We start from the raw sequence: 27,747 nt of genomic DNA on the forward strand, positions 1-27,747 counted from the left end.
ACACGGCGTTAGGTGGCCTGTCTTCAAGCCTGGCTCCCCTCTCGGTGAAAGGAGTATGATTCAGGCCGCTGAGGGCAAAGACACGCCGCTTTCACAGCTGAAGATGCTACAATGCAAATGCCTCTGCCTCTGGGACACACGATGAGCTGAAGAGAAGGTAAAAGGTAGACAGCTCGGCTCCACCCGTGCTCACGGGGATTGCCGCCCTGGGGTCTTGTTCCAGGGCAGGTCCTGAGGCAGGGGGTCCGGGCCTGGGACTCTGCATTTCTCTCCAGCTCCCTGGATCCTCCCACCACCAGGGAGGGATCTGAAGGGAAGCAGGGGCCCGTCGGAGCTGGGGGGGGGCGGTCAGTGCCCGGCCTCAGGGGATGTCACCGGCCTGGTCCCCAGCGCGTGGGGCGATGGTTAGAACTGAGCTCATGTCGCGCGCACGACTCGGAACCGACCGGGGATCTGACAGCAGCAGCAGACCTGCTCCACGCGGTGCGAGAGGCTCATTTCCTCCAGCAGCAGCAAAAGCGAGGGGGGCTCTAGCCGAGAGCGCTGGTGCGCACCCAGGTGTGGGCCCTCTCCCGCCCCGCGCACGGCGGGCCACACGGCCCTCGGGCCTCCTGCAGGGCTCCAGGCCTGGCCCGTAAACCCGGCCCTGGGACGCTCGTTGTCTCTCCCGTGTCCCCTCCCCCCCCCTTCGCCGCTCTGCCTGAACTGGGGGCCGACTCGGGACCTCGGGGAGGATGGAGCCTCCCGCTGTCCGGAGCCCGGGTTCCTGAATGACCGTGCACAGCAGAGGTCCTGCTGGTCCCTGGTGGCTGCGACACGAGGCATAAAGGAGCTGGGGTCGCGTGAAGCCGGGGATGAGGGGCGGCGCTCGCTGCGCCCCCGGCTCACAACTGGCGCTTGTAGAGATCAGCGTCTGCCAGCACAGGGGCCACGCTCAAGGGGCAGGTACGTGCAGGCCGTCGCCGCCGACCCCGCTGTGCAGCAGGATCCCCCCCGACTCGGGTGCGGACACGGATGAGCCCTTCTGTACCTGTTTCCACATCTGCCAGGGGCGGCCAGGCGGGGACGGCCATGTCCATTTCACAGGTGAGGAAACTTGGTCTCCGGGACGTGATCAGCCGTGTGACCTTAGGGACGTCCCATAGGTAGTGGGGCGAGGCGCGGGACACGGCCGTGACTACACAGTGCAGCCTGCTGTACGATGCTGACAGCCCCCGTGCGTGTGTGTGCAAATACACACACGCGTGCACAGACGTACACAGATACCTATGCATGTACACGTGCGCACAGATGCACACACATGCAGACACCACGTGCACACATGCACACATGTATGTGTGCACGCACAGGCAGACACAGACACATAGGCGCACAGAGGTGCACATGTAGACACCCCACATGCACACGTGCACACAGACGTACACAGATATACATGCACACACATATGCCCGCCCGCACACACGCACGCACCTCTGGGGCCCAAGACACTGGAGAGCAATAGAGAAGAAGCAAGATAAAGCTGAGGAACACAACAAGCCCCTCACTCCTTCTCGTTATTAATAGTGAACGTGCGTTACACGTGAGCGCTTACAAAAGCCGAGGGGCAGCGCTCGGCACGCAGCCTCTGTCCTCGGTCCCCTTGTTGGAAAATGGAGAGTAAGAACAGCACGAGCCTTGCAGGGTGGGGAGGATTCAAGGATTCCAGCCAAGTCACTTGCCCGAGGACACACAGCTAACATGGGGGCCGGCGCGGCCGCCATACAACCACCCCGTGTTCACCGCCTTTTCAAAAGGTCGCAGGCAGCAGCTGCGGGTAGACGCGCGCGCCCGCGCACACACACGGCCCGGTCCACGGCTCCCCCAGACCCTCGCTTGCACAACGGCAGCCCGAGGTGTCTCCAGGTCAAGTGGAAACAGCCCGGCGTGAGCCACACGGGCTCGGCCTGCTTGCTCGTTTGGTCTGTGGGAGTCTGGGAACGCGCCCCAGCACCTTGCGTCCAGGTCCATCCTGGAGGCGCTGTAAACCCGCGCCTCCCCCAAGGCCTGCTCTGAGCATTAAAGAAGGTGACAGACATGAAACACCGGCACTGGCCTCCCTACGGGCAGGGGCCTCTCCCTGGACCCTTCTGGCCTGTGGTTTTTGCCTTTCGGTTTCCCAGACACCCCGCAAACGTTGTAAATGAGCTTGTCCCAGGCGCACACGAGTCTGCTTTCTTCTACCTTATGCCCGGGGACTTTGCACGTGCCGCGGTGCCAGCCGTGGACGCCGGCACCCTCCTCGGCTCCACCTTGCTTACAGGTTCACCCCTGGGCCCTCAGCCTCAGGCTGGGATGGCTCAGCGGAGGGACCCAGTGCGGAGCCGAGGTGCCCCTGCCTCGTGGCTCCCTTAGGTTGGTGGCCTCAAGGGACCGGGTAAGTGCCAGTCCCGAGGGAGCAGGACTCGTCCCAGAGGTCAATGGGAGGAGACCCTGAGGAAGGGGAGAGCATGTGGGCAGCCCCAGCCAGTTACTGCTCTGCAGGGTCACGGCCCAGGGGGCCTGACCTCCTTCGCAGAAAGGGAGGCATCCAGATGCACAGACCGAACGTCTGCAAAGCCTCTGCCTCATCGGTGTCTTCCCTACCCTCCTGGCAAAAGGAGGCGCTGGTGTCTGGGTGCCAGGTGCCCTCCCCGGAGCCCTCACTCTCCTCGGCCCGAGGGTCGCAGGGGAGGCACGTCCACCGTCACTAGCCCTGCAGGACGGCACCATCTCTCCGGTATCTCGAGGTTTCCCACTCCCTCCCACCGCCTGGAGGGGCCGGGTCACCCGTGCTGGACCATGTGTCCTCCCCAGACCAGCAGGAACACCTCAAGGGCAGCCTCTGACTTGTTTCTGGAGCCCCGGGACCAAGCCCGGCATGGCGAACGGCCGGACAAGGGGGGTCTCCTCTGGGGCGTCTCTTCCAGGTATGATTCCTCTCGGGACTGACACTGCGGGGTCAGCGGGATGCTTGGGTGGAGGCAGACGATACAGATACCAATCGGCCGAGACATGCCAGGCCTCTCGTGGTGTGCGCGGGAGTCGCGTTCTACCGAGGACTTTGTCGGGGGGAGGGGGGCGCTGCCTGGGGCACAGGGGTGGTCAGTGGATGACCAGGAATCACCTGTGACACCGGCGGGGGAGGCAGGGGCAGCCTTGCTCTGCTCCCTGACTCGGGTCACCGTCCGGTCATTGCCCTGCGGCACACAGAGCCCTGGAAGAGGGGGCGGGGCGGCCAGGCCGGGGGCAGAGTTGGGGACAGGCAGTGTCCCTCACTCAGCTCTCTGAAGCCCATCTAATTCACGGCCATGAGTGTCCCCAGTGTCTGGTACCCAGCACTTCAATAAAACGTTCGTGAAACGAGTGAATAAGTGAACAAATACAAACCATCGCGTACGTAACGTGTCAGCCGCGTGCCGGCCGCTGTTCTAAACACCCACAGGAGGTACAGTTACTACGCCCATATTTTAAACAAGCAAACTGAGGCTCAGCGGCCGGGAACTAGCACGGGATCACCCAGCCAACCACGTGGCAAAGAGGGAATTCAAGCCCAGAACGATGACAGCAGTGACGCGATGATAATGCTGGCGGTGGCGACGGCGGCGCCCTGTGTCAGGCACTGTGCTGAAGCTGTAAGTCAGTGGCACTGTCCCAGAGGCACCGTAGCCACCGGGGTGCTGTGAACGATGTGAGACAGAAGGGCTCTCGGAAAAGCCCACTGTACCCTCAGTGCACGCTGTCGCTTCCCCAGGACCTCACACGGCAAGCCCCCCAGCCGGGCCCTGGCTGTTAAGTGAGGAAGCCAGCCCTGGGCTCAGCATCTGAGAAGGGCAGGGTACCCGCCGACCCACCCACCCACCCCCATGGAGAAGAGCCTGCCCGGAACCTCCAGCCCTGCTGCAGGAAGCGTTTATAAACAGAAGCTGGCCTCAATTCATCTCTCCAGAGCCACGGAGCCCTTTTAATTAAAGAGCCTGCCCAGCTGTCTGTGGGTGAGGGATGGCCCTTGGACCGTGAGAGCGGCCCCGTATCAGTCTTGTTAGTGGCTTGGTGTCCTGGAGCTGCGTGTGCAGGCCTGGAGACTCAGCCTTAACCAAGGGAGCCAGGCCGGAGAGAGGACCGCCCCATCCTCCTTGCCTACACGGCCGTGCTGTCTGCCAGCACGGGCTCCACCCCGCTCAGCCCCCAGGGAAAATGAGGACGGGCTCCGCTTCGGAGGCTGTGCCCTGGGTGAGGTCCCCTTGGGACTGCGCCGCCCTCCTCCGGAGATCCCCAGATGCCGGCCACGGGGAGAGGTGGCCTTCGAGGGACAGGCTGGCTGGGAAGAGCCCCGGGCACCGGTGACGGGAAGCGCGCTGGCCTCTCTGGGACCCGGTTTCCCCTCTGCCACACGGAACAAGATTGGTCCTGCTGCCTGGGGTGTCTGGGAGGGCTCACTGGGGTTAACGTGAACGCTGATCAGACAGGGCCGGGTGTATAGAAACGGCCGCGTGACCGCTGAAAACAACACGCCGCCACCATCTGTTCCTGACCTTCCCGAGAGCACCGCGGTTGGCGTGAAATGACGCTGCAGGCACACAGTAGGCCCTCAACAAATGTTAGTGGAAACCTAACCCCCTTCCCATCCCCATCGTCCCCCCAGTCACAACCTGTCTCCAGGACACTATTCCTCCAGGACAGTCTGCTGGAAGAGCCGGGTGGGTGTCGCAGCAGGAGAGCTGCCCAACCTTTGGCCTATAGGATGGAGGTGACATTCGGGGAGCCCGGCACTGGCTGGTCTAAAGTTGGACTTGGAGTGCTCTCATGGGTCATGTGACGGAGCAAGTCACTTAGCCTCTCGGCGCCTCCAGTTCCTCATCTGTCAAAGGGACAGGAACCCCCCCAAATGGGGGGTGGACATCGTGTGGGAGTCCTGCCCGGGGCCAGGCACACACAAGTCCCAACGGTGGGTCATCTTCTCCCCCAGCCAGCCCTGGGCCAGCGCCACGTGTTTTTCTGCAAAATCCCACATCCCTTCCTTTTGAGGCGCCAACCATTCAGGTGCACCCCAGCCCAGTGTTTTGCAAAGCATGGCCACAGGCCATTCGTGGGACTCCCTAGCGCAACGGTCAAAATGCAGATTCTGGGCCCTGCCCCTGACCCATGGAATCAGGACCCTGGGAGCAGGCCCTGGAATCTACGTTGTAGAACTACCCAGACCGGGTTCCGAGAGCCACAGCCCGAACCTGAGCTGGGCTCTGGGTTTGGTGCCCATTTCCGAGCCTGGTGTGAGGTGGGAAGTTGGATGGATCTCCAAGGGTTTGGATGCAGTTTGCATGGATGCTCGCAGGGCCCCCAAAGGCAGATACCCACTGTCTTAGGCTTCTCTGTGCCAGCCCCACGGGGAGAAAATCCTGCCCACCCAGAGCACTGCCCTTAATACCCTTCCCGAAAAAGCCAAGGGTGACAGTCACTGGGGTGGACTCTCTCCTGAATCTGTCACCATCAATTCCCATCACCATCTGATGCTGGAGCATCAGACACCACCAGCCAAGGGGAGCAGGCTGGCATCTCGGAGCAGGATGCACTGCATTCGTAATCACTCTGTCATAACTATGAGAGGAGACCCGGGTCCCGGCGCCACCTCCTCCATGTCTCAGCCGTGTGACCTTGGGCAAGTCACCTAACCTTGCAGAGGTCAAACACTGAGATGCAAAACAAGAGATGGAAAAATCCCCACCCACCTAATCCTCCTTAATTTATCTCCTGGACTTCCAACCACTTCTCTTTGTTTTCTACTTTTGAGATTTTTTTCATTTTGTAAATTGCTAATTGTAGGAATAATACTTGCTTACCGAAGAGCATTGCAAAGTTAAAAAAAAAAAAGTCTACAGAAGCAGGAAAGAATTACCCACAATCCCATCACTCAAAAGGCAGCCCTGTGAACATTTTGTTATATTTCCTCCAGCCTTTTCCTAAATACATCTTTCATGCCTGAGAGCAAACTGTATATAAGCAATTATGTAGCCTTCTTTCTTCTACTTATAAGAAAATGCTTATGCCACTATATTGCCAATAAAAATTTTCATAAACGTTTTTAATTTTAAACAACTTCAAGTAGATGTGCCATAATTTCTTCGGCTAAATAGGGAATCCACTGATCTCCAGTTTGTCTCTGTTGCTAATAACCATTTGTGTTTTAGCCAAAAACACACTGTTTCTGGCCCTTGGTATTTTACTCATACCACATTAAAAAGACCAGAAACCGAAGAAATGCCTGAACCTGGGCTGAGCACGGCAAGAGATTCAAAGCTGAAAAGGATCCCTCATTGTCCCCTTTCCTGAGGGCAGCGTCTAATGAGAACCTTCTTCCCACGGCATGCCCATCTTCTAGGAACAATCACCCCCGTTTTCCTGGATGAAGACACATGCTTAGAGAGGTCAAGTGATTTGCTCCAGGTCATACAGCTAGTACGACCCCAAAGTTCCAGCTATTCTCATGCTGATGGTCACAGCCCGGGCTGGAGACATCCAGGCTGGGAGGAACAGGGCCGGCCCCGTGCCCCAGGGTAGGGCCAATTCCTGAGCCTCTCACCGGGCCAGATCCAGAGTCTCCCTTTTCCCCTCACTGTGGCCCTTTCCTTTCAGCAGAGGTGGATCCCACCTACTGCTGATGAACCCAAACCGTAATGTGCTTTCTGAGGTCACAGAATTTCACTGCTGGACAGCCAGCCTCCAGAATGGCAGAGTAACAGGACCTCCAAAAACCTGCTCCGCCAGAAAAACAGTGAGAGCACTGGGAAAAGTGTCAAAATCAACTTTTTCAAATTCTGGAGATTAACAAAAGGCTTTCAATAATCCAAGATGTTTATTCAAGAAAAGTGACTAAATTGCAGTAAGAAGGGAAAGCTTTATGGTATTTTGACTTTTCCTCGTCCCATCTCCCTGTCCCCGGCTCCATGGTAGCCTTGAAAACCAACAGCCCAGCAATCGTGACAGCTGTGAAAACATCATCCCAGCAGCCATGGGAGGGGGCAGAGGAGGGTTGGAGCTCCAAAAAATGCCTACACCCAGAGAACTGCCACTATTTGACCTGTCCGGCAGCTTCCTGAAAAGTTCCATTCCCATGGCTAGTCTTTATGTGACCTGACTCAGAGCCTGCTCTGTGAGAAACCATATACCCAGGGCATTTGCTGAAAACAGTCTGAGGCAAATTCTTTAACAGTGCAGCCGCCTGAAGTGGAATTACCAGTTGGGGCTAACAAGAGGCCGACCAAAAAATTTAAAAACTGGGGAGTGGAAGACTTTGAAAAGCTCTGACATGTTCCTGGGAATCTAGAAGGTGCACATTACCGGGGAACACTTTAGATGGCCCTAATCCCCCACTTCTGGATGACCATGAGACTCTACCCAAGCAGGAAGTGAAGGCTAAGATGAAGTGGTAAACTGCCTGCCAGAGCACCGTGTACCCCAACCCACACGTAGATTCCCTCAGCAAAGACGGGGAGACTTATCTGCCCAAGGCATCTGAGGAAATCTCCGTCCAACAATTAGATGACCACTGAGCTAACCAGGCAGAGACTTCATGGTTGCATGTGACAAAGAATATAGACTTTACAGAATTCATCCAGGAAAGGTGCTAAGCCAGCAAACAGCAGCATCAACAACAACAACAAAATAACAACATTAAATCCTGGAGGTTAAGGAGCAATTTGATTTCCAGAGTTTCCATATTATATCATTGTAAACATCTAGTTTTCAACAGAAAATTCCAAGACACACAAAGACACAGGACAGTATGGCCCACACACAGGGGAAAAAGGTGGCGGGCGGGGGGGAGTCAATAGATACTGTCTCTGAGGAAGCCAGAGATTAGTAGTGATGCTAAATCGTGTTTTAGAAATATGTTCAAAGACTAAAAGAAACCATGTCTAAAGAAATAAAGGAAAGCATGAGAATGATGTCTCACTAAATAGTAAAGAGATAGAAATTATTCTTTAATAAAAATTCTGGAATTGGAAAGTCCAACAAGTGAAATGGAAAATCCTCCAGAGGGTCCAACATCAAATATGAACTGACAGAAGAAAAAAACAGTGAACCTGAAGACAGGTTAATTGAGATTACAAAGTCTGAGGAACAGAAAATAAAATAAGAAAAAAGATAAACAGAGCCCTCAGAGACCCATGAGACTGTAATAAAAGATCTACCATTTATTTCATTATGGTCCTGGATGGAAAAGAGAAAAAAGGGCAGAAAGAATATACAAAGAAATAATGACCCAAATCTACCAAAATTTGATGAAAACATTAATCTGCACATCAAAGAAGACTAACAAATTCCAAATAGGACAAACTCAAAGAGATCCACACCTACACACATAATAGTTAAGCTATTGAGTCATAAACAAGGATAGACTCTTGAAAGAAGCAAGAAAAGAATAACCCAAAATGTACAGGGAATCTTCAGTACGATCACAACTGACTTCTCATCTGACACCACGGAGTCCAGAAGGCTCTGGTGACATGTTCAAAGTGTTGAAAGACAAAGACCGTTAACCAAAAATTCTATACCCAGCAAAACTACCCTTCAAAAACAAAGGAGAAATTTAGACATTCCCAGATAAACAAAAATGCAAAGAAGTCATTGCTAGCAGACCTACCCTACAAGAAATATTAAAAGAAGTCCTTCAGGATTAAATGAAAGGACATTTGACAGTGACTCAAATCCACAGAAAGAAATAAAGAATGCCAGTAAAGTTAACAACTTTATATAGGTAAATATATGAGTACATATGTGTTTTATTTGTAACCCTTTTCTTCTCCTATCTGATTTAAGACCATTGAATAAAGCAATAATAATAAAACAGTGTTGAAGGGCTTATAATGTGTAAAGATGTAATTTTTTTTTTTTTGGCCAGGCCGCACAACTTGCAGGATCTTAGTTCCTCGACCAGCGATTGAACCCAGGCCCTTGGCAGTGAAAGCGCTAAGTCCTAACCACTGGACCTCCAGGAAATTCCCAAAGATGTAATTTTTTTTTTTTTTTTTACAATAATAGTGCAAAGGAAGAGAGAGGGAATGGAGCTATAGTGAAGCAGTTTTAATATACCATTGAAATTAAGTGAGTATCCATCAAAACTAGACTTTTTAAAGTTAAGATGTTAATTATAATCCCCAGGGAAATTTAAGAAAATAATTCAAAAAATATATATAGTAAAAGAAACAACAAAGAAATCAAAATTATATACTAGAAAATATCTATTTAAACACAGTAATGGAGGAATCAAGGCACAAAAAAGCATACATACAGAAAACAAATAGCAAAATGATAGACTTAAACCCTACGTTATCAATAACTACACTGAATGTAGATTTACTACATACTACAATTAACAGGCAGGAATTGGCAGAACGGACAAAGAACAGAAACACGATCCAACTACAGGCTGTGTGTCTATGAAAGACACACTTTAGATTTAAGGACGCAAACAGGTTTAAAGCAAGAGGATGGAAAATATAGATCATGCAAACTTGCCAAAAGAGCTGGAGTGTGGCTATACTATCAGACCAAACAAACTTTAAGACAAAAAGTGTTAATAGAGACAAAGAGGGACATTTTAGCAGCATAAAAGGTTCAATCTGTCAGGAAGGCATCATCATTATAAACATATATTTACCTAATAACAGAGGCCCAAAATGCATGAAACAGAACTTCACTGATGTAAGGACTGGTTCCATTTTTTCCCAGGCAACTGCCGTCAACCACACCCTGTCCCACCAACCCTTCAGGGTACCTGGGGAAGATTCCAAAACTGTCCAGTCCCTTTCAGTTATTCAAGTCTCAAGAAAGTCTACAGTGCCATCTCGAACTCAATTTAAATCTTGTCTCCTCCTCTCCTTCCAGTGCAGAATGGAGCTGGGGTCCTGACTGGGAACAGGAAGAAATGGAAGGGGACCCACAGCCTGGCAAAGACACCTGCTCCCATCCCCTCGTAGACTCAGTCTTGTGTGAGTGACAGAGCAGGGGCGGGGTCTCAGCCCCCTCCCGTGGCCTCAGCTGTCTCCGACGACGTATTCTGGGCACTTGCTCCCAAATATCAAAGCCCAGTATTCCCGTGGAGCTCTACGATCGACAAAAGCACCCCATATGTGCTGCTAATTAACATAAGTGCGAGGGGCACGGAGAGGGTGAAACCTGAGCTTTGAAGCCTAGTAGCCAGCTGTGCCATCTTGGGTACGTCACTTCATCCCTCCGAGCTCCACTTTTCTCATAAAATATTAGCTGCTAATATGCACTGGACACTTTGTTCCATGCCAAGTGATGCTAAATGGATAAGCCCACTAACTCTCATCACAGTCCCCTAGCAGGTCCTAGTGTTACCCCCATTCTGCAGAAGCAGAAATGGAAGCACAGGAAAGGTGAAGGACCTTACCCGAGGCCAGGCCACTAGCAAGTAGCAACGCTGGGGTTTGAGCCCAGGTGGTGTGACTACACGTCTGTTCATTTTGCAGGTGTGTGTCTGGCACCATGCCTGGCATATAGTAGTTGACCAACAAATGCTAGCTACTCTCCCTTCTCTGTCCCAAAGTGCCAACGAACCCCGAGGCCACGGGGTGAATAAACGCCGTGTGCCAAGCAACTGGGCAAGGACGAGAACCCAGTTACAGAGCAGTCTGCCCTGCGTTGGCCTGTGACTCCACCCCCACAGCTCTGAGTATGTGGAATCCGGGCCTGGCCACGTAGCTCATTTTAGCCAAAGGGACGGTAGAAAATGCGATGCAAGAAAGGCTAGAAAAGTGCTTCTGCTCCCAGGCTGGCTTCTCTGACTGCTTTTGCAGCCCAGCCTCCGTGTGGGTGACAAGACCCCAGCTTCCCTATGCGAGTGAGGCCACACGGAGCAGCCAGCCCAGCTGAGTCCCCCAAACCAACCAGCCCCCGGCTCGCCGGCACCGCACAAGCAAGCCGTGGCCAGACCGCAGGGCTGCCCAGGTGGGCCTCAGACATAGCCTCTCTGAGGTTCAGCGTCCACATCTGCAAGAAGAGGTAAAAGGACCCCGGCTCTGCCCCATCCATCCCAGAGACGGCATCAGGGGACAGCCTGCCTGTGGCCAGGGCTGAGTGGCAGCCTCATGCCTCACCTGGTCCCCGCACGAGCCTCCGGCGGGTCGCGGAGCCTCTGAGTCCGGTGAGCAGCCCTCCGTGCATCCCGAGCGGGTCACAGAGCCTCTGAGCCCGGTAAGCAGCCCTCCGTGCATCCCGAGCCCAGCCGCCTCCTGCCCTGCTAGGCGAGGCACAGATCGTGGGGCCTCCTGTGCTCGGCACGCCCCCCGGCCCCAGAAGAGCAGGAAAATCAGCCAAGCTCGGCTAACGCTTAGGAGTGCGCCCCAGGCAGCGTGCTCAGCTCCACGCAGCACAGAGAGGCTGTGTGCGACTCAAAGGAAATAGCGCCCGTGGCCTTCGCATCTGCAAGGCGTCCCTGCTTGAGCACGTCAGCGGTCGAGCTGGTGACTTGAACCCTAGTCTGCTTGTCACCTAACCCACCTCCTTAAATGTCTTTCTCCTTTGCTCCACCCCAGGATACCCGCCAAGCTCCGGCCACGCTGTACGCTTCCCACTCCCAGAACAAGTCAAGGTGTTGGCAGCCACTGGGATGACGGATGGGCTGGTACCCCAGCCTGTGACCCCCTCACACCTCTTTCTCCAAGATGGCAGTCAGGGTTCATCTGCGGGGCCCTTATAAACTGGTTGGAGGTCCTCCCCGTGCTCCCGCAGCCCCGCGCTGGCCACGGTCAGAACCCTCAGTCAGAGGGGTGTATTTCTTCAATGCTGTTCATCCTGGTCACAGACCTGCACCCAGAGCCACTTGGGGCTCGCCGGGGCCTCCTCGAACCATGAGCCCATCTGCCCTCGGGGCTGCCGAGGACGGCCTTGGACAGGGACCCTGAACGCCGCGGGGGCGGGTCTGTGCACAGAACTCAGGAGTGTCCGAGACTTGGATGTGGAAAAATACACCATCTTCAATTTCACCACCCTCTGGCTGAAATTTAGCGATTCCTTCCATGACACTTATGAACAACACACCAAAGAGGGCTCAGTAGCGGCTACTGCTGTGACCTCACCAGAAACGAGACGTGTTTCCCTCCCGTGTGTGCAGCTGGGGACAGTTGAGACATCGCAGACGGGCATCATCGCCGGGGCTGGTGGCAGTCGCTGGACCCACCACGGTCCCTGTCACTGAATGCGTCGCTCAGAAAGCACACTTATCGGTGGGTCACCCACTCTTAAAAATTAGTTTCGTACCTGTGTTTCAGTTTTACTGGTTTCTAGAGAGGATTAAGGGAGATGACCAGGGAAATCGCCCTGCCCAGGGCCTGACACCAGGTAGGGGCTCTGTCTCTCCCGGTGGTTTGGGGCACCCCGTGACCTGTACTTTTGGGGGTGGCAGTGGATGCCTGGACCACCCTGCAGGTAGAATTCACCCACGCCCCGCAGCTGCACCCCGGCCCCACTCCAGGATGCCCTCGGGGCACAGGACACTCAGGGCACTTCCCTCTCCATCTTCTGTCTCCCAAAACTACCCCGCTTTCCCCAGCCTGTGGCAGAAAGGCCACCCGCCAGCATGCCGAGCTCGGCACGGACCACACAGCCTGCTGCTGCGGATTACCCGAGGGACACGGGGCCCTGGCGCCCTCAGACCGCCTCCGCCCCCAGGAAGCGGGCATCGTGACCTTCTTCTCCTGGAGGTGGAGTGGCACGTCAGAGTCACCCCAAATAACGGTGTCCTCACCCACTCTGACCCCCACCTACCTCTCCAGCCTGCCGCCGGCTGCACACCCAATTCGAATACACCACGTTACCCCTTCGTCGTGAGCAGGCAGAGCCCCCTCTCACCAGCAGCCTTGCCCCTGCCATGCCCTCTGTGTCTGCTCTGACCCCCCGTCGTAGGACGAGCTGACCTCGGCCGCCCATCCATCGCAACGTCCCTCATGCCGCTCTGCCCAGCGCCCGACCTCTGCGCCCGGTCAGGGCCACGATCCCCTGGTGATATGCTTCTCTCCCCTCCTCGCCCATCCCCCCAGCCAGCCCACACCTCACCAGGAGCTCCCTGAGGGCAAGGCCTGTGCTGCAGGAGATGAGAGATGAGAGCCCTGGAGGGGCCACTGGAGGAGCCGTCCCGCTGGCAGGGCTCGTGCTGTGCAATGGACAGGTCTCCTCCCAGACTCTGCCAGACAGATGTCCATTTCCGCTCTGCAGCAGGGACCAGCCATAGCCCGGAGAGGCGGCGAAGTGCCCATGGCTGAGGGTATGAAGCCAGGGCTGGGCAACCACTCAGCCAGGGTGGTCCAGAATAGACCCTTTTGCATCAGAGAAGGGAGGCTGAAGTGTCCTGACTCCAGCTCAGGTGCTCCTATAACCCCAAGTGACATCTACAGCTCAGGGACAGCCCTTTCCCCACCTAAAACTGAAATCAGCTAAATTCCATCCCCCACCAAGAGCAGGTTTTAGTGCAAATTTAGCGGCTCCTTCAGAGACAGCGCTCAGACTCAGGAGATGTTAAGTACGTGGCTGGAACCAGAGGTCCTTGAACAAAGGAGATTCAACCCCTGCTGAAAAAATTGGGAACAGCACCAAAACAATTAAATTGATTGAAAAAGAAGAGCTCTAATTCACTCGTTTGCTGTAATCAAAACCCATAAACAATTTTAGTGAGCTTTAAAGCATGTTTTTTTTTAAAGTCTGAGTTTGGTTTTTTTGTTTTTTTTTTTAAGTGAGGCTCTTATAGAATGCCATGGGTGTGAACTAGCCCCCAGCCTTGTGAAGTGACAAGTGACTTTGCAAGTCAGCGTGCCCTCCCTGGGCTCCACTGGGATCTCTCCCCACCTGGCTTAGCCTGGTGGCCAAAAGGCCCGGAGCACAGACAATTCTCGACGGGGCACCCTCAGAAGGGACCCTGGGAGAAGCTCCTTTCTCTGGGTAGAACCCACCCACTCACAGGGCTTTGAGGAGCGAGGGTGAGGTCGGCGGCCCCAAGCTGGATCCTGTGTCCTGAGGGACACAGGACGGGGGACTGAGGGTGAGAGCAAAGAACATTCCAGAACCCGGACCCTGGAGGCCAAGGGGTGGTTTCTGAATCTGCTGTGGGATGGTGATGCCAGTCCCCGAGCTCCAATTGCTCCCCCCACCGCGAGATCGCCAAGCAGGACGCCTCCTCCAGCCTCCTCCCTTGCCACACCCACTCCCCAAAGAGAAAAGCTAAGCCCCTAGACTGGCACCCCCACGTGGGCAGAGGGCGCCGGCCAGCTGGCTCCGGGCCCTGGGAGAGTATGCGATCCACGCCGGGACACCAGGATCCTCTCTGTCTGGTAGGAGAGCAGGTTTGGGGGTCGATGGCTGATGAACGTGAGCTGTGTACTGTGGTCAGAAAAAGGGACAACGGCCATCCACCCCCTGCTCAAACACCCCCAGGGACGCCCCAGACACTCCAACAAAGCCCAGACCCCTAACAGCCGAGACCTCTCCCAACCCGCCCCAAACTCGGCTAGGCCTCCGAGAGCCCCCCACGCCCTCGGCCTCATCCCTCTCTACCTCTCATCCTTGCAGCAGGGGAGCCGGCTTGCCAACCTCACAGGTGCTCTCATCTGGCAAGTGGAGATCCTAACGCCCCCTCATCCCACCCTGTCACTGTCCCGCAAAGCAGGGACCTGCTGCCGGCACCATGCTCAGCGAACAGTTCCGAGTCCATGGAACCAGCCAAGCTGGATCCCCTCCACCTCTGCGTCTCCAAGCCGCTCCCGTTCCGCAAAGCCCCCCCTTACAGGAAGTCCTCCTGATATTCCAACAGGAAGCACTTTGGAGAAGGTGGGGGAAAAGCATCCCTTCCCTCACTCATTCATCTCACGGCGGAACACCCACCGCGTGCGGGTTTCACGGGAGCCCAGAGAGCTCGCGGTGGACAAGTCGGGCTGATCAGGGAAGAGCCAGGCGCCCCCCCCCCACTCCAGAAGCCAGCTTCCAGGTCCACCCTGGTCAGTCCCTGGGCTGTGGGAGGAGATGAGGAGACCACGCTGGGAGGCAGCAGGAGGTGTCCCTCACCCAGACCGGGGTCCAGAGAGGCCCCCTGGAGGAGAGGACTTCAAACCCGTCCCCCTGCAGGACTCAGCTGCAGCTGGACCAAACCCTACACATGGAGGGACAGCAAAGAGGGGGGAACTGGGTCCCGGACAGAAGGACTGCCTGAGCCAAACGCTGGGTGAGACCAAGCGGGTGCCTCTAAGAGAGGCCCTAGAGGGCCGGGGCAGGGCGCGGGGGCCAGGGACCACACCCGGTGCCCCCTGAGCCGGGAGCTTAGGGAGGGAGATCACTGGAGGGGAGGGCTCGCGTGGGGAGCCAGGGCTCCAGGGACTGAGAGGGCCTAGCAGGGACGAGGGACACAGGGGCCCTGAGAATTCTGACGACACCTCCGCCTGGCACCGCGCATCACGCAGAAAGGTGAGCCCGGACCCCAGCCCTCCGGGCCCGGCTGCTCTCGGCATCAACGCAGGCCCCAGCCGGCCGCTGGCTGTGGTCTCCACCCGCCCCGGCATTTTCGCCCGGGAGCTACTAGCTGCTGCTGAAGTAACAGCAGTCCCAGCTTCAATACTCTCGCCGTTAGGAAGGGCCAGGGCCGTGCAGAGCGTCCTGCAAATAAAGGGATTTGGGGAACTGTGGGGTGTGGGTCTATCATTATCCTTATTATCCTGTCTGACCGACGAGGGACAGAGGGGGAGGAGCTAACCGGCATCTGCTTGCAGGCAGCAGGGCCCACAGACCCAGCCAGGCTGAAACCCATGTGGCCAGAAATGTATTTAACGCAGTGTGGCAGCAGCCAGCGTGTGAAGCTGGGTCTCAGAGCACGCTCTCCTGACAGCGCGGCTCCCTCTCTCTCTCCTACTATCTGATCCCCTTCTATTCTAGCTTGTGTTTTAATATGCTGGCTGTGACCCACTAACTTGATTTCATGACCCACTAGTGGATCGCAGCCCACGGTTTAGACGATATTCCCGGGCAGGGTTTGGCAGCCTGAGGCGGGCGGGGTGGGCTTTGGAAGCAAGCGGCTGGAACGCTCAGGTGGGTCCAGAGGCTCAGACTCCCAGTCGTCCGTGGGCATTAGTGCCCCTGATTTGGAGCTGAGGCAACAGGCTCGGGAGGCCTGCTCCGAGGCCCCGGGGGGCACAGGGCGCCTGCCTGGGCCCATACCAGGCGGGAGGAGGCTGCAGAAACAGAAGGCTGGCACCAGACGGAAACACGAGGCTGCTTCCCTCCCCGCACCGTGGGCCGCTCTGTCATCTCAGAATGAAGAATGTGGAGTGGGAACCATGGGCCATGGCCCCCCAAGCAGGGGCTACCCCTGAGGGCTCCAGAGGGTCCCAGGGAAGCATTCCACAGGTGCCCATGGGGCCCTGAGCATCAAGGTTGAGTGGAAGATTGATGCTGTGTGACCTTAGGCGTCTCACTCACCCTCTCTGGGCTCTTGTGGAACCACCTACCTGAAGAGGTCAGGATTCTTTCACCTTCCAAAGGCTGGGGCTGCCCCGTAAGCCCAAGGCCCGTCCCACTCAAGGATTTGGCTGCAGAGGGCAAAAGCCCCTGCCCCTCCCCGCCCAGGCCTACCTGCCCTCAGCACTGGAAAGGGCAGGGGGTCATCAGAGTCCAGGCTGGGCGGTGAGGAGGTCGGCAAAGCCAGGCAGTGGAAGAGCTGGGAGCCTCCCCAGCTCTGGGCTTCCCTGTCTGTAAATCAAGGCCTGAACCGCCCCCCGCACAGGGTGTGTAAAACGTTACAAGAGAAGGTATCTCAGGAAACACTGAACTCGTTTGATGCCCAGAGCAGGAGCTCCGGGGAAGCCAGTCCTCTGCCCTCCTGCCCACCGCCAGCCTCCTGGCACCTGGGACCCGCCACCGCCAGCCCGGTCCACGTCTGCCTCGGGGACAGCTTCAGCCAGACACTCTCTCACATCACCTGCAGCCAATTAGGCATCCATTTTGAGCACCTGCTTTTGCAGCCCCGAGAGGTATTCGGGGGAATTTATCGCTGCCTGGGGCCTCCCGCTCCTTCACCTACTCCCAGCCTCCGCCCCAGCGACAGCAAGAGGGGCCTCCCGAGCCTCAGACCAGATGCTGCCCTGCCCCTGCAGGAGACCCCAAAGACTCTCCCAACACTGCGCTCAGCACCCCACTGCCTTAGCCGGGCGCCCCAAATGCTCCCAGACCTTACCCGCCTGCCCCTCCTGGCATGCTCAGGGCGCCCGGGAAAAACCTACCGCCTCCCCACTGCCTACCCTCTGACACCTCCACCCCGTGGCCCCGCTGTTCACCACAAGGATCCCTCCTGCCCCCTCCTCAGGGCGGAACCGTACCCAGTGTTGAAGGCCCGGTGGACGTCACCTCCCCTGGGAAGCCCTGCCTGGGTCCAGCGAGGAGGACCCCTGGGGCCAGCACCTATCGGGAAAGGCTGTGAGCGTGGAGCATCGGCAGCCCCGCTGAGATGCAGCCCTACGGCACACACGCCTTGTGGCATCTCCCCTGCCGGCCCTGGGCTGCCCCCTGCAGGGGTACGGTGCTGGTTCCGTTTGCAAAGACCAAGACCAGTAACAATAGACATTTTGCCAAATTCGTCGGTTTCCGGATCTCTTCCAGTAAGCGGTGGAGAAGACGGGTGAACGTGCGCAGATGAGGAGGCAGTGTCATCTGACCTTCTGCTAATAACAGCACAACAGGGATTCTAGTGACCGGGTCAACATGGAAGGGGGCCTCTGGTGGCCACAGGGCTCTATCTCGGACGCGGCCTGAGCAACGGTTTTCATTAATGACTCAGATAATGACCCGAGAGAAGCCTCTCGCGCAGAGCCACGAGGGGCAGCCCACTGTAAATGGATGGGTGCCCTCGAGGACGCTGCCGTGTCTTTGTGTCAAGCAGTATCTGAGACACGGGAGTAACAGGTATTCCAGGGACATTTGCTAACTGACTGACGAATGAATGGTATTTTGGCCGGTAGCTCTGGCCATCTTTCCAGCATTTTAAGATCCTGACCCCTAACGAGATAAAATCAATCGTGATAAATGAGAATTCCCAGAAATGGGCTCTAAGTTTATGGCGCAAACATAGACTTGACATGAACAGGTAACTAACTCTTAGTTGAATACGGTAAACTGACGTGACCGCCCCCAAAGAGATCTCTGACGTCTCTAACAGGGGCACGCTGGCTCACTGCCCTGAAACTGGTCACCAGCCCTAACACATCCGCAGAGCAGGTGTGCTACACGTGTAAAGGAGAATCGGTCCCTCTGTGCACTGGGCACACAGGCCCCTAACCGAGCATCCCCTCCCACCCTCTGTTGGCAGCAGGATTCTCTGCAAGTCTGAGGTTCAAAGGCACGAGAAGGGGTGCTAGGGCTGTGCCCCGGTGAGCGTGGGTTTTCGAGGGGGCACTAACACAGTGGGATGGTCCCAGGGACAGAAGTCTGAAGGGGGGGGTGTCCCGGTCTCCCCAAACCCATAGCCCAGAAAAGCTGGTGGGAGGTCTAAGGGAAAAGCTCATCTGTGTCCTCACCTTCATTCATTCACTCAGCAAATATTTACTGAGCACTTAACCGGTAGGCGCAGTTGTAGACATTTGGATTCTTTTGTGGGGAGAGGAAGGAAGGGAGACAGACAACGATTACCAAACACAATAAAGAAGTAAATGATACAACAGGAGAGAGGGAGGTAAGGGCACGTCACTGTCTTCTGCAGCAACCCCCATGGCTACGGGACAGCCGTGCAAAGGCCCTGAGACACGGGCATGCTGGTCACTGGAGGACAGCAGAGGGGCCAGGGTGGCTGGTGAGGGGGAGGAGGCAATGACGGGGGCAGTCGCAGGGACCCGACGGGCAGGGCTGTGGACCCTTTTAAGGGCTTTGGTTTTTCCTCCAAGAGACACAGGAAGGTCTAGAAGGTTCTGAACCCACAGTGTTCTGCCCTGGCTTCCACTCTAAAAGGTAGGTCTCCAAGTCCTACCTTTGCCCCCTCTCCAGAGGCTACCGCAGAATATAAAATGGGGCGGCCACGTACAAATAGTTTGGTGGTTCCTCCAAAAGTTAAACCTAGAATGACCACATGAGCCAGCAATTCCCCTCCTAAGTATGTACGCCAAAGAACTGCCGACAGAACTCAGACAAACACACGTTCATAAGCGATGCTATTCACAACAGCCGAAAGGTAGAGACAACCCAGGTGTCCATCACATGAACGTGTGTGTCCTCACGATGGCACGTTGCTCAGCCGTGGACACACGCTACAGAGAATGAAGGTCTGACACAGGCTGCAACGTGGACGAACCTCGAAAACATTCTGCTGAGGGAAAGGAGCCAGACACAAAAGACTTCGCACTAGATGATTCCACGAAATATCCAGAATAGGCAAAGCCACAGGAACAGAAAGCAGATGACAGGCACACCTCAGAGAGACTGTGGGTTGGGTTCCAGATCATAACAAAGCAAATAAAGTCACATGAACTTTCTGGTTTCCCAGTGCATATAAAAGTTATGTCTATATTATACTGTCGTCTATTAAATGTGCAGTTGCATTATATCTAACAAAATGGACGTACCTTAATTTTAAAATACTTTGTTGAACTTCCCTGGTGGCACAGTGGTTAAGAATCCACCTGCCAATGCAGGGGAACACAGGTTCGAGCCCTGGTCCGGGAAGATCCCACATGCCGCGGAGCATCTAAGCCCGTGCGCCACAACTACTGAGCCTGTGCTCTAGAGCCTGCGAGCCACAACTACTGAGCCCACGTGCCACAACTACGGAAGCCTGCACACCTAGAGCCCGTGCACCGCAACGAAGAGTAGCCCCGGCTCGCTACAACAAGAGAAAGCCTGCGTGCGGCAGTGAATACCCAATTCAGCCAAAAAAGAAATAAATGAATTAAATTAAATTACTTTTAAAAAAATCCAAAGGTATTTTTTTAAAAATAAAAATAAAATACTTTGTTGCAAAAACCAAATGCTCAGTTATCACAGAAACACCAAAGATCGCTGATCACAGATCACCGTAATACAACAATAATGAAAACGACTGAAATATTATGAGAATTACCAAAACGCGACACAGAGACACAAAGTGAGCCGATGCTGTTGCAAACAATAGCACCAACAGACTTGCTTGACATAGGGTTGCCACAGACCTTCAATATGCAACAACCAGTATCTGCGGAGCACAGTAAAGGAAGTCATGCCCGCCTGCTGGTTTTGAGAGCTGGGAGGAGTGGGGATGGAGAGTTCGTGTTTAATGGGTACGGGGTGTCCTTTTGGGAGGATGAAAATGTTTTGGAACCATATAGAGGTGAGGGTTACATTACACAACATTGAATGTACCAAATACCACTGAATTGCACACTTTACAATTACCGATTTTATGGGATGTATTTTACCTTAATCGGAGATGGGGGCCACACAAGCCCGACTCAAGATGGTAGCGGCTGCAGTGTCGACCCCCACTTGGGGCTTCTGCCTCCTACCCCCTCCCCCCACCAAGGGGGAGGCCACTAGCTCAGCACACAAGTTCAGGAGCTCGCTGTCACCAGCTAGTGACCACAAACACCTGCTGGCATCAGCCCATCCAGAGCAGCCGTGTTTCTACCCAGAGCCTGGTGCAAACGGGGTTAACCAGTGAAAAGCACATGCTGGCATGCAGATAGGTAAGGACAGGGCACCTGCCCCCAGGGAGCCAGCCCCGGGCTATGGGTGGATGGGAGAGACAGACGCCCCACCCCATGGGTTGCCCCACTGCCCGGAGCTCCGTCCTGGGGACTGGGCTGGGGGCTGCTGCTGCTGCCCCGCCCATCTTTCCCAGTTTCGGTCTCCACCTCACGTCTCCCCTGTGGCAGGAAGTCATCTGCCTATAAGAGGGAAGGAGCCTCCGGAAGCCTAAGGAAGTCTTTCCATGGGTTTTCATAATTCACTTCTGTGAAATGCCCCCCCAAAATAATCAAAGACGGCTGAGCTGCTCCTTGCCCTCCAAGAAGTGTTCTCTTCCCTTCCACACCCCGGATTTCAGGTCCTTCAACTGCAGATGGGGTCCAATTGCTCACTTGCATTGAAGATGGATGCACTCCGGTTAAATTCTCCTTTTTCACTGTAACTCAGCTGGTGAAAAATGACAGGATTTTCAAGTAGACACGATCTGGAAAATTGGCCAGAGTGGCGTGTCAGAAGCGTGTGTTTAATTACGCAAACGCTGGCGCTGGGGGCGCAGGAGGCCTGTGATGAGCTCGCTGTTGGCTTTGGGGGTTGGCAGCAAGTGGACATCGTGGGTGTAGAAAGAGGGTGGGCTGGGCAAAAACAGAGTCACAGGGCGGGCCAAATCCTCTCCCCAACAAGCCCCACGCACATGCCCCGCTCCCTGGGGTCCTGACGTGGACTCTGCATCCCACCCTGGTCTACTTCCCAGCCCCCATCCTCCACGTGCACTGTGCCCAAGGGGGCACCCCCTGCTCAGGTACCTTTGACGGCTCCTCAGCACCTGCAAGGCGACCGGGGTCTGGTTCCAGGCTGCCTGGCTTCCAGTCCCAGCCCCTCCACTTCTCAGCTGTGTGACCCTGGCTGGACAAATTACTTAATCTCTCTGCCTCAATCACTCATTAAGAGAACATTCACTGAGCAACTAGCATGTCCTAAGATCTGGGGATACAGCAGAGAACAAAGCAGTGCTGCCAGGCAGTACACAAAGTCTCCCCACCAGAACGGAGGATCCGAAGAAGCTGAGCGGAAACTCTCCGTTCACTGGGGGGAAAGGTAGCGTGGGGAGGGCCCCTCTATTTCATCTTACGAAAGGCAGTGAGAGAGCAAGCCAGGCCGATACCTGAGGGGCAGAGAGGAGAACCGCAGAGAGGACGGCACGGCATGTACAAAGGCCCTCGGGGCAGAGGCAGCCAACCCAGGCAAATTAAGGTCCAGAGGCCATGGGAGGAGCTTGGCTCAAAACTCCCCATGGCTTCTCATTTCACCCAGAATAAGCTCCAGAGTCCTGAATCTGAGTTCCGTTTTCAGTGGATCATTCTGGCTACTGTGTGAAGCGTAGACTGTTGAGGGCAAAGGTGGGGTACCTGTGGCTAATCGTGTCACCCCCATGGCAGCTCTATGAGTACCAGTAACTCCCCACCCCACCCGCCGCCAGCCCAGCCTCAAGTCTCACCGCGAACCCTGAAGCAGCTGGCACACACACCAGTGGTTAATTCAGGGCACATTATGATTGTTAACAGGGCACCAGAGAGCCCCAGGGTAGGCAGTGGAGGCAGATGCTGCCTTAGGACAGGGGAAGGGGCCGAGCCGAGGTGCCCCTGTGCCCACCCTGGTGCTTGTGGCTGCTCTGGCCCCCTCCTCCCCGTCCTCCCCGCTGAGAGGCGACCCCCAGGAGGGAGGGGAAGGAGGGAGAACAGAGGATCCACGTCCGCTCCCCACCTCAGGTCCTTGCCGTCTGACCATAGCAGGAAGGGACTGGCTTTAGACTGGATACAGACTGAAAGTTTGCAGCTGGCCCAGAGTGAATTTCAACAACCAGAAGTCCCTGGGAAAGGCAACACTCTGCCCAAGATGTGGGTGAGGGGTGGCCTGCGCCCAGTGAGGGGTGCAGCCCTGCCATAGCCGGTGCTGTCGCGGGGGAGACACGAAGAGGCCGCCCATCAGCCCTCAACGGGCTGGGCCCGGAGACTCACCGAGACGCCCCCAGCCCCTCGTCCCCTCGCAAGTGATGCTGGGTGGGGGCCTTTGGAGCCCCAGCCAACCGCAAGAACATCTGCTGCTACTAATATCGAGAGTTCCAGAATCTCTGGATGAACGCAAAAACAAGAATGTTAGACTGCGGGTCAAGAGAATGCGTCTTAAATTCCATTCCGCTTCTTCCTGGCTGCAAGGCCAAGATGGATGACCCTCGAGCAGTTCAGCAAACGTTCGAGGAGGGGCTGGAGCCAGAGGGAGGCCGGGAGGGGGTGTGAACGCGGGATAATCTGCAACCGCAACTCAGCCTCTGTCAACGGGTACCAACGACCACACAGTCAGAGACACAGGCATCTGGTTCACCTCCAGGATCAACGCCCCACCATACACACACGCCCAGTCTGTGGTCCTGGGGCCGGGGGGGCGCTTCCAATCACAGCCCCATCCCACCCTCGGCCTGAGTCTTTCCCTGGCGTCGCAAATAAGGATGCCGTCTCTGCTCCGGCTAATGCTGCGGTTTGAGCCCCACTCATCCTCTGCGTCCTCCACCCTGTAGACAGAAACACCTGGGCTCCTCTCTTAGCTCTGACGGCATCACACCTGAGCCCTCAGGGCCCCAACCAAAGCACCTAAAATCCGTTCCATGCCTGAACCTCCCCATCTTGTGAACCCCCCCCCATGTCATCAATTTGAGTCTCAAGTGTCCTCACTCTCAACCCCCTGTGACCTGGGTAACATGATCCCAGCTTTTTGCAAAATTAAATGAAATGCTAGGATAGGCGGGCACAGGCTTGCGGCCAGCAGATGAAAAACACCCACAGCAGAGGTTCCACACGGCGCCCGGCCCTCCCGGCGGACCGGCGACAAAACCACCCAGGATCAGACACACGGGATGCTTCAGACCTGATTTTCCGAAGGCGCCACCACGCTGAAGTCACCCACAGCTCGCCTGGCTTCAAGCCCGACGCGCACTTCTCAGCCCACGACGGCTCCGGGGTTCTGCGTCCTCGTTTGGGAGAAAAACGCTTCTCCACTTAAATGCAGTTAAGGACCAACACCTGAGCGACCTGGGCGTGGCGAGCTGACCACTTGCAGGTGGGGCGGCCGATTTGGGAGAACTGCCCTCCCTACCTGGTCCCTCGGCTGCCCCAGGGGCTCAGGGTTCGAGCGCCTCTCCTGCCACTGGCCTGCTGCCTGCATCAGCACCCCTCCCTGTAAAAAGCTGGGGGGAGGCTTCCTCTGGTACTCATCAAGTGAGGGGCGGGAAGAGGTGGAGGCCGCTGGCCCTGGAGTCCTCCAAAGGCACGATTCTCGTGCCAGGAGCTGGGGGTTAATTAAATGGTTATTTGTTCTGCCTTCCAAATAGGGGAAATATGCACCCTAAAGAGCATTCAGGAGAAAAAGTGCTGTGTGATGATCATTTAATATTTTATGGGTCCATAAATACACCAAGCGCTGTGCAGCCAAGCGCTGTCAGCCGCTGGCTGCCGAGAGCACCCGTCAGCAGGTGGCATGCCCTGGGCGCCCCTGACACCCGGGTCCCAGTTGGCAGCAGCCCAGGGTCCCTCTGAGTTCAAAGCCGCCAAGAGCAGGCAGGGGCTCCCAAGCCCGGCTGCATCCTCACCCTCCCTCCTGCAGTCAGAACTTGGCATCTTGGGGGCGAGGGATGGTGTGCCGTGCGCCGCGATGGCGGTTTGTTGCTGCTCCCGGGGGGCTACGCACGGAGGACGATGGGGGCGCAGAAGCGCTGGCCTACCTGTGCCCTGCCGCCCAGTGTTCGCTGCAGGAAGCGATGGAGAACCATCACACAAGCCGCCAGCCCTGTCGGCCTCTGAATCCCAGACCCGTTTCCAAGCAGCTGGGGCCACTCTTCTAAAAAAGTATTTGATTACAAGAGATCACAGATACCTGGCCAGGAATAAATGTTTGGACATACGTTATACACATTGGCTTTACCTTAGCATAATAAAAAGAGTACCTGAAATGTCTGCTTTCTTGGTGCCATATTTGCTTTGAATAAAATTGAGGTCTCCCACCCCGAGACCCTGCCTGATCGAGTGCCCCCCGCCCCCCCACAGATGACCCTCCTTCCAATCTCAGGGTCCGTGGTTCTGGTGGTCCACACTCAGAACCCCCCACCAGAGACCTACCCTTCCTCCTGCTCTCTCCAGAGATTTCTGGGGGGGGGCCCGGGGCGCCCGTGGGAATGTGATCCCCTGGGGGCAGAGCCATCCCCAGGGCCCCACAGGGCCCGGCCTCCCCTTGTCCACTACATGCAAACACTTGTTCGGCAGACACTCAAAACTCAACTCAGATGACACAAGGGAAAGTGCTTTCAAAATCCATAAATCACTCTACAAACACAAGGCGGTATTATCGGCTCAGAAGGAATCCGCCTTCCACGCTGTCCAGAGGCCCACAAGCTCACTCCTCCCCGCGCCAGCCCGGCTCAGCTCTCAGCAGCACCCTCCCGAGAATGTCTGCTCCATGCTGCCCAAGGCCTCACGGCCCCCACGGCCCCCAAGCCCAGAGCCTCAGAGCAGAAGTGGCAGGCTCTAATCCCCATGTTCCTTTTAGCCAGGAGGAAGTGGAGGCCCAGAGTGGGCAAGCGAGTGCTCGAAGGCCACACAGCAATCCAGGGCCAGGCTGCTGAGCCTCACGCCCAAGGCCCTGTCCACTCCATTTTCTCAGGAACAGAGCTTTCCAGGTTAACACAACCGATGAGAAAAAGGAAGATGCTTTCATTTAAGAAAAAGAAAACTCTAAGTCCAAGCATAACCTAGGAATAGCTGAAGTTTATCTCAATTTTCAGCTTATAGAGCCAAGGAAAGCTCGGGGAGGGTTTTTAACACTTACTTTTAAAACATAAGGCACCAAATCGCGTGGGTGCTCCAGTGTCCAGCTGCCCCAGCCCCCTTCATCTGGGGACGGCTCTGCCTGATCAAAGAAGACAGTTTCTAAATAGGAAGCTGGCCTCAGAGCGTGTGCCCATGTGTCCAGGCCCGTCCAGGTGTGCCATGGACTATGTCAGATGGCAGACAGACAGAGAGTCTCCAGCCCTCAGAGCCCCTCCCCTCTCCCTCGCTGAGCTGCAGACCCTCTGGTTCCCTGACAACAAGCCCCTCCCACCTCGAGGCCTCACTGGCTCCTCGCTCAGCCGAGTGCGCTGGGCAGGCACCTGGACCCTGCCTGGGTCGAAGCTGGGACACCATCCCTCCAGGAGCCTTTCGTTTTGGCCCCCAGTGGTTCCCTCACACAGTACCTGGTTCAAATCTTCCAGACCCCTCGGGACACTGTAAGGTCCAGAAAGATAAGCACTAAATGCCAGGTTAGTTGTTTAATCACGGCCTCTAGTGGGGAAGGCGGGTGGCAATAGTGTGTCTTGTTTACCATTCTATCCTGGAGCCTTGTACAAGACAAAGCACGGATTTATGGAGCACCTGTGGTATCTGCTGAAAAAGGATGATGGGTGGGTGGATGGATGGATGGATAGATGGGTGGGTGATTGGATAGGTGGATGGATGGATGGATGGGTGGATGTATGGATGGATGGATAGATGGATGGATGGGTGGGTGGGTGATTGGATAGATGGAAGGATGAATGGATAGATGGATGGATGGAAGGATGGGTGAGTGGGTGATTGGATAGATGAATGGGTGATTGGATAGATGAATGGGTGATTGGATAGGTGGATGGATAGATGGATGGATGGATGGATGGATGGATGGATGGATGGATGGATGGAAGGATGGAAGGATGGAAGGATGAATGGATGAATAGATAGGTGGGTGATTGGATAGATGGATGGATGGATGGATGGATGGATAACTGTTTCAATGAATAGATGGTTCATATGGACAAACGGATGGATGGGTGGATGCATGGATGGATGCATGGATGGGGGGGTGGATGGGTGGATGAGTGAGTGGGTGGGTAGACAGATGGGTGGGAGGATAGGTAAGTGGGTAGATAGATGGATAGAAGGGTGGGTGGGTGGAAGGATAGATGAATGGGGATGGATGGATGGATGGGTGGATGGATGGACGGATGGGTGGATGGATGGACGGATGGGTGGATGGATGGATGGATGGGTGGGTGGGTGATTGGATAGATGGATGGATGGATGGAAGGAAGGATGAATGGATGGATAGATGGATGGATGGATGGATGGATGGATAACTGTTTCAATGAATAGATGGTTCATATGGACAAACGGATGGGTGGGTGGGTGCACGGCTGGGGGATGAATGGAGGGGTAGATGCACGGGTGGATGGACGAATGGGTAAAGAGGACGGTTTGTCACAAATGGACAGGTCGACGCACGAGCAGATGGCAGAGCTGGCAATAAAACTCTGGTGTGGCAGGCTCTGAGTTCCCTGCTTTCTCGACCCTCCCCTCCTCCACTCCTCTTCTCTCAGACACTGCTTGGGGACAAGATGACAGTGACGAGTGACGGGGGCGAGGCTGCAGACCCGCGTGGCCTCCAGTTGTCAGGAAGTCTGACAGCCCATCTCGCTGAGAGCCATGCCCTCCTTCCCTTCCCCACCCCTCGCTCAGCCCTCACGGGGTGTCCAGGGGAGGAGAGGCAGAACTCTGCCACCTCTTGTAATCACAAGGAGCAAACAAAACAAAACACTCCTTCCCCGCTCGTTCCCAAAATAGCCTCTCTCGCCACCCAGACACGCTGGCTGGCTGGCTCTCCCTCATTCAAACCTGACTAGGCAGATTTTCTAGAGCCCTGAGCTGGGGGTGGGGGAGAGAAGGGGCAGGAGAGGCTGGACTCCCACCAGGTCCAGAAGGGAAGCAGGGAGCTGACTGGCGTCAAGCCCTGTGCTGTGGTGTCACGACGTGGAGAAACCCCAGTCCACCCTGCCAGGAAGGCACTGTGACCCCCATTTCTCATACAAGTAAACTGAGGCCCAGAGAAGGGAAGTAACTGCTTAAGCTCCCACAAGCAGGTGTGGCTACCTCCACCAGCCTGCTTCCCCGACGCCCGGAGCCTCCTCATCCA

General features: G+C 55.8%; 1 protein-coding gene and 1 pseudogene across 1 annotated transcript in view; both read right to left on the reverse strand.

Moving 5' to 3' along the window:
• KCNK9 (potassium two pore domain channel subfamily K member 9) overlaps positions 1–27,747 on the reverse strand; it is a 93,221-nt gene that overhangs the window by 25,074 nt on the left and 40,400 nt on the right. The window lies entirely within an intron of this gene.
• LOC136792953 (guanine nucleotide exchange factor subunit RIC1-like) lies at positions 26,164–26,806 on the reverse strand (annotated as a pseudogene).

Source organism: Kogia breviceps, chromosome 17, assembly GCF_026419965.1.
Source record: "Kogia breviceps isolate mKogBre1 chromosome 17, mKogBre1 haplotype 1, whole genome shotgun sequence".
NCBI lineage: Eukaryota > Metazoa > Chordata > Mammalia > Artiodactyla > Physeteridae > Kogia > Kogia breviceps.